Raw genomic sequence first — 8,291 nt, forward strand, 5'->3', positions numbered from 1 at the left:
CAGTCGACGAGCTATTCAAATAAAAGTTTAGTTCAAACCATCATTTTATACCTATTATACATAGTGTTTAATTTACAAAGCATAAGCAGAGTAATTTTTAGGGTTTGGCTGAGCTGGCGGACTGTTTATTCGTCTACAAAAACAAAATCAGTCAATCATTGGAATATGAGAAATGACTATTCACCAGTGCAAAATATATGTATTTCCTCGACCCAAAATATTTAATGTCAAGAATATATCGGTTTCATTCAAGGTCATCTCTGCATGCTATTTGTGCGCAAAAATCGTATGAAAAGATTATTTTTTACCAATAGCAGAATTATTGAACTAGTTTTCGTAGTTTGTTGCAAGCGCTATGGAAGAATATGGGGAAAATCTGTGCACGAACTTTGTGCTTTTTGCAAAAGTACACCATCTATGTTTGCTGTATTTGTGGCCGCTTTCAACATTTACTACCATATATTTCTACACAATTATCACACCTTTAGTTGCAATGGTCTTTGCGCAATACATGACATTTTGTGTCATCATTGTTTTATATCAAATTGTAAAATTTCCTGTTTAACTTCAAATACCAGCATATTCCTCACAGTCAAAGAGATCAGCTGCTACAGCTAAAGGGCATTGTGACATCATAAATTGATTATAATCTGCACGGACGTACAACAACTGTATTATACGTATTTATGAATTGCGAATGAATCTGAATATATCGTAATGCGCATATTAAGCCTAAATGTTATAGCTTGAATGCACGTATTACCTACTACAATTGTGATAAGACAATTTTCATACTTCAAACAATAGCTGTTTTATAGTGATTCATGAACTGTACACAGTGTAACGCAAGTAATGATCGTTTGCATTAGACCAGTCGTCCCTACTTCTTTCAGTCACGGACCCATTTCATACAAATATCAGGCTGCCAATGTACCCAACTACTATTATGGAGTGATATAGTATGGTTCAATATATGGGGAATACCAGAAACACATAAAAAGCCCGGTTCCCAACATCAAACCTTTGTTGCCGGGACCTTATAATTGCAGTAATAGATATCAGTGGGTCAGATTATTCCGCAGTTACGCACAATTTAATCTATCTATGACTATGAATCTAAACGAAGGCTAAATAAAGAATGAAAAATATTCACTTACGAATCAAAAAGTCCAAAACTCATTGACAGACGTTCGCTCCCCAACAACCGCAGAACAAAGAGAGTCAAGTGATGGAGAATTTATAGTTGCCAGATTAAGAATCGGCATAAACAACCAAGTCAGCTCATTTAAAGTATGTTTGGGCTACTATCTGTCCATCGAATCCAATACAAAGTTTCTGCGTTTATATAATTGCAGAAATATTGCAAGACTGGCACGAATATAATATATATGTGTGTTTTCATGAAAAAATCTGTAATACATATTTCGGGATCAATTGTGTACTAATTTGTTGTATGTATACATTTTTACATTTACATTCAGTGCCGCGTTTTTTGTTTTCATAGAAATAATTTTAAAAATCAATAATCTTGGAAATATTTGCATTTACTGAGTTTTACTTGATAATTGATAATCTGTGACATCTTTGTAGGTATCACTGCATGAAGGTCTTTTCATGTCATGTCCCTAACGACGTCTGTCACACAATTAAAGTATTTTATGTTGGGAAATAAAACATGATTGATTTTTTGTCACGAAAATGGTATAATTTCTTTCACATTACGTGCCTACATAAACGACAATGTTTAATAGTCTATTCGACTATTTACATATACCAATATTCAACATGCATGGGTAGTTTATGATTTCGAAAATTCCGATTTGAAATAATGGAATATCGACAAATCGACATTTGGATGGTTGATAATAGTTCTCTTTGTGGTAATTTCAATGGAGAAAATTGTGAGCTCGCTTCTCTATTGCACTAGTGGGAAATTATTTTTAATAGAATATATAATATAAGTATATCAACCTATCAGAGAGAAGTGATTACACCAAGCTTCACAACATGTTTTTCAACGACTTTATTTGGGCGGTCACGTGTATTTGGCATCAAGTAGTAAATTTTGACAATGTCGCTTAGAATTGTATTAATATTCTGTAAATCAGCGCACTATTTTTAACATTTCTGAAAATGTATCCAATACCTAGAATTTGCAGAACTTCCTAATATATGAAAGATTAGATTCTTTAAAATGTGTGTTTATAGTGTGTGTGTTTATAGTATTCCTATTGCCGTACTATTTTAACGTATTTTGCGGAATATCTTGTTATATTTTTCAGAATTGGATAAACACACAATATTTGCCAATGTTCATCTATATTTTGTACAGTTGCACAGTCAAAATGCCATGAAATTTAAATCCTAATGAGAAGTGAAAATTAAATCATTAGAATACTTAAGAACTGATGAAACAAGAAAGAACACGTCTTCAAAATTATAACATGCATGAAAAGCCTGTATGAAAAGGTTGGTTATGTAACTTAGATTAAAATACATTTGTAATCGCTACATGCAATTTCCATTTTTCGAATTTTCACATGATCTCACCAATGCTCAACTTTTCAGCATTCGATCGGTGAGCATGCGACTGTTACAGACCTAAAATGGCCATATGAAAAATTACCATATAAATCTGATTTACGGGCTTATTTCTCTTGACAGAACATGAAATCACTTATTTTATACAAAATTTGTCACAAAACATTTTTCACGAAATGTTGCTGATTTTGATTGAAAGTTGCTAAATTTGAAGTTGGCTTATGATAATCATAAATCTCTCTACTTTTTTGTCAGATGTTAGTGGGGGTTATAACAGGGGTGTGCAACAGATGGCCCGCGGGCCACAACCCCTTTCCGCTGAACCATTTTTTTTTTGGCCCTTGTCAACACTAAGTTTTTTTCCCATCAAACATACAATCTTGATCGTACCGTATATGTATAGAAAATGCTCACAACAATAAAAATACCTAATGTTTTACCAGTCAGTTAATGGTTGCTACAACTTCTGTCAAAGCTGATGTTAACAACAACTACATAAAAACTCAAAATTTTAATTGTTCAACTAAAATGTTAAATAAATAAAACTGTGCAGTGTGAGGACTTTTTAATTCGTTTGTAAATAAAATAAAAAACTATTTTTTGAATGATCCAGATGTCTGAAGTTGGTTATATAGTCAACCGACAAAACATGTTGCTAACCCGCAGGGTACAATATAATTGATCAATAACGTAGGACTAAAATAATCATTTACATTTTTCTAAAACAAATAGAATTGATATATGCCTTACATTCAATTATTTATAAAATATCTTCATATTGGCAAACTGCTATTTCGTATGGATTCCATTCTGGAGGATCGGTGATGTCCTCGTAACCATTTGATGCTTCAGCAATCGTTTCATAGGTGTTGATTGACGTATCCAGATGTTGTTGTGTATCTGTAGTACCTGTTTTAATATTTATTTGCATGAAGTTATCGGATACTCAAATATAGGAATGTGTTATATCTCAATAATATTTTCCATTATAATGCTTTATCGATAAACAAGAGTCCACAAGCAATTTTGAACAAATAAAGTAAAAAACTTATCGCAACAACATCAATTTTCAACCACTAAAAATTCCAAAGCCATCGGTCCAGTGGTTAATGATAAAAAGATTTTTTTAATAAAATTCAAAATGACAAAACGATTCATAGGCACATCCCGTGTATTTAATATATGTCCTATATTGTGGGTGTCTACATGATAATAAAATTAAATGTATCAGAATAAAGTGTTGAGAAACAAGTTATGGAATTGAGCAATTTTCCTAACATATGGGTAACAGTTATCGTCATCAAAAGTCCTGTCGTAATGTGAATCAAATTGGGAGTTGTGATTTGAAACCATGCGATGTTCTTTCAAATAAATTACGCATTTTTTCTTTTATTCATATTAAATTTATAAATACCTGATATATGTACACAGAAAGGACATCGTGATAAGTAAAGTCGGGATTCTTACCTGCTGATACAGGTTCTATCTTTTCTTTTTTCGAAACGTTCAATGAAATGCTTGAAATAGTTCCATGGACTTTGTCTTTCTTTTTAATATTGCGATGTCTCACATAGCACAGACACACAATAGCAGACAAAACAGCAAGTATTCCTCCAGCTACCACTGCCCAGGTGATATCTATATGAAAAGTAAAATATGGACGTTGAGTAGTCACCTGAAATTTAGAGAATTCAGAGAAATTTTCAATGTTTTTAAAATAAATCGTCCATCTGTTACAAACTTCTATGTAATTTGTATATTACAATTCCACCTATTATATATCTAAACAAACTTTAACAATAATATCATAACCTTGAGTGGTCAAATCTTAATTACGTTTATTACGCTTATGCATACATAGAAATAGTTTTCATTATCAATCTATTTTGTCACAATTTGTGTTGCAATCTAATTAAGCTGAGTGTGTTAGTGTTAATAAGGAATGTATAAAACATAAAAATCGCAAATTTACTTTGATTGTTATCTGGAACAATCTTTCTGATTGGAAGCTCATTTAAAAACGCTCAGCTCACTAAAACGTTGCATTCAAAGAATTATTTGGTTCGTTGTGTACATTGAAAAATGTTTTTTGTGTTTCTAAGGTTTGTGTGTCTCTGTCTAGACCAGTGGTTCTCAAACTTTTTTAGTCCCAGAGCCGCATTTCAAACCTCAAAGGTATGAAGAGCCGCACACAAACAATGCAAGGTAAAATAGCAACAAACCTTTAAGCGCGTAAATCAAATACTAAGTCACCGTAACAACAACACACGTAACAACTAGGGCTGGGCAAAATTTTCGAATAATAAAATATCCGAATGGCATTTAACGATTCGAATATCCGGTACCACGTGACCTGCGCCGCTCTGCTTGGACACCGAACTCGAGCGTCTCCAACTCAATCGTGAATTGTGCGAGATTTCCCAACGGCGCTCGATATCAGAAAAAAAGAAAAATTAGAAAAGTCGTCTTTGCGTTATGGTGTTATAGGCTTATTTTTGCACTTAACGTATCCTTTCAATTCATCATTTTGCAAAAAAAAAAAAACGTACCGACTGTTCCGTAAATTTAAAAACGGTATTTAAAATAAATTTCCCAATTTTAAACTCGGCATGCTTGGTGACATGTCATTAGCCATTTCTTGCATTACCAAACATAAAGTTGCTTAAAATTAAATGTTAAAATGACTTTTCGGCGTTTCATTGTGAAAAAGGCGATTTTAGGTCGTTAAAACACTCTAGTTATGTAAATAGCATGGATTTAAAAATGACCAAAAGTTTTTCCAAAAGCTGGTATGAGTTACTTGTATGGAAAACACTCATTAAGTTGTAACCAGATAAGAAATGTCATGTCCTACTCCCTTTAAAGCACTTTGTATTAGCTCTTTAGTGATCCCTTCCATCCTTGCCAAGTAATGTTTCGAATATGTAAACATTTTACTCGACCCTGCATGACCCTGCACCCGTTAAGCCAAGAGTAAAACGTAAAATCAATCGTGAATTTGGTTGTAACTATGCACACTGACTCGTTCACGAATTGTTGCGTCTATTATCATTGAAAATGATTACAATTGTTAAATTTTGAAGCATTTGGGCAGTAATAATTAAGCCTCAAGGCATGACATAATCAAAATCATTAGGTGAAGTACTTTAATTTGCAAATTCCGTAAAGAAAAATTGAGCATTACTCAATACGTATTTTAGCTATAATAACCATCGGGGTGTTGTTTTGTTGAAGAAAAAAAAACGTTAAAACTTGAAGGAATTAGGTATAGTTAGAGTTTGACCCTCTATTAGGCACAAAGGTCTAGAAATGCCTTTATTGCCAATTTATTTGATCGCTATTTTAAAACGACATTCAGGATTCACGCAATCATAAATTTGCTAGGTTTATCTATCTAATACAAAAATAACACGGACACCATAGAAGAGCATGAGAAACTTAAATATAATTATAATAAATATCTGCATCTCGGTTACCGTTCACTTTAATCATGTACGGTTAATTTACAAGCGGTGATACTTAAGATCGAATCCAAGGCAGAGGATAACCTTAGATAATAATTAATTTGGTTTTGAAATCAGTCCTTAAATGTATTCAACAGATGTCGCTGATGTGAACGCAAGGGTATATTAGAAATATGAAATTTCGATATTCGGCGACCGCTTATTCTTGCAAAAACGAGAAAGGGCGGAAATATAGAATATCAACTTTAGGATATCGCCGCCAAAACGATCGCGGTGACAAAGACAATTAGCAATTATGATAAAATTAACCATTAAAAAACGCTATATTGCCGACTTTTTAATGTTTCTATTAATTTCCAAATGGAGTATCGACCTCCGACGTTCTGGATCCCTGTTATGTATAAAAAAAGCATTCAAATTATCCGATTCAAAAAAAGATTCAATTTTGCCCACCCTACCCTAACAGCTTTTTAATTAGGCTTTGATTTCTAATATGTTTGTCAAAGCGGATCGTAATCGTTGAGGATGCAAGCTGCAGTAGCTGCTTGAGACGATCGCCAGATTTTTCGGGACTATTTTCGATTACTGGAACAAAATTGAAATGCTATAGAAATTAAAATAATCATCGAGTTATTTGATTTATACATGAGATCTGGAAATGCGACAAAAACTGAAAATCCACGAAAGCAAGCCAATGATTACAGCCATGTCTAAAATCTTTCCAAGTGAAAAGTGTCCGATTGGCCGCGAAAACGCTCACTGTCGCGTCACTATTGCATCTTATAGGTTAGTCAACGCTACGCAAATAAACACGGGGGAATCCATTCGACTAACTAATAGACTTCAGCATTTTAATTTTGAGTCAATGATTAGTTTTCAATGAAAAATTTTCTTTGAAAATAATTAATTTTTAAAACATTAACGGGAGCCGCAGGAAAGGTTGTTGAGAGCCGCATCAAACCCTAGTTTGAGAATCACTGGTCTAGACTCTAGATGTCTGAGGTTAGTCACATGGATCACCGGCAGGAAATCTTATTGTGGTGTATTCATTCTAATAAAAAAATTTAATTCCTGCGTAAAAATTTTTCACTTTTGACAAAGAAACCGGGAGATTAATTTTGTTTCATTTTTTAATCACCTGTAAAAGATTTGCCAATCACGAGTGCGTCACTAGCACCGAATGAAACACCTTCATTAGTTTGTGCAGAAATCACAAGAAATATTCTGCAATATACAACGTTAGATCAAAAATTACAAAAAATAATGTTTATATTTGACGTTTTTTTTAAATATAGTTTTATAGTTTTATAGATTTTGTTATCTGCAGCTGATATGCATATAAATATTCGTTATCTAAGATACCTCAATGTATTCTTTTCATAATTGAATAGCACTAAAATCTTGCAATACAGAGGCGGTGTTTCAAAATGGCGCGTCTAACTTATTGTTCTCTATATATATAATATATTTAAAAGGACCAGGGTAAAGTAGGGCAAGTGGGACTCGGCATTTATGTACATCCATACAGAAGCAATGAAGTTTAATATTCGAGAAACGAAAACTTTATTCTCGTACCTGTATGTTTCAGAGAGTGACAATCTCTTGTTATATGCAGCATAAGTATTTTTCGAATTATTTCCATTACCACTGTTGTTTTTTCCGCTAATGTCACACCTTGTTTTTACTTGATCTCCAAGAATCAGACTCATTTTCGGACGGTTATGCCCAACTCTTCAAAAGGAAAATATGTATTACACAATGTTTTGGTAAGGCCGCAGCATGTTGTATATATATATGAATCTGTATACTGAAATTTATTTTAGTGGTTGGGCTTTTAATAAAATTACCAAATTTATTTATTTAACAAATTCGATTACATTGTAAATAAAACGAACCCACCAGAAAGATTGTGTTTATAGTTTCGCAAAATATCAAACTTGCATTATGTGTAATTGTTATGTTACACCTACATACACATAATTAACACAAATTAGAAGCAGCAAATCAGGAAGAAGGAGCAATATCCCACCAAATTATTTTGCATAATTCTAACATAATATAATATCTTGTTGAAACCGTTCATACGTGAATCATACCTGGGTCTGTTCAAAGCTATTGCAATATATTCATCTTCAATTTCTGATTTATTCAGTTTACTCATTCGTGCATTGTTAAAATCAGGTAAAGTGTTGCTTGTTTTTTTGACTTGTACGATGATAAAGTAACAACTAATAGTGTATAATAACATGGTGATAAAAAAATTAGTAGAATTTATAGATAGTTATT

This window comes from Styela clava, chromosome 3, assembly GCF_964204865.1.
Source record: "Styela clava chromosome 3, kaStyClav1.hap1.2, whole genome shotgun sequence".
Taxonomy (NCBI): Eukaryota; Metazoa; Chordata; class Ascidiacea; order Stolidobranchia; family Styelidae; genus Styela; species Styela clava.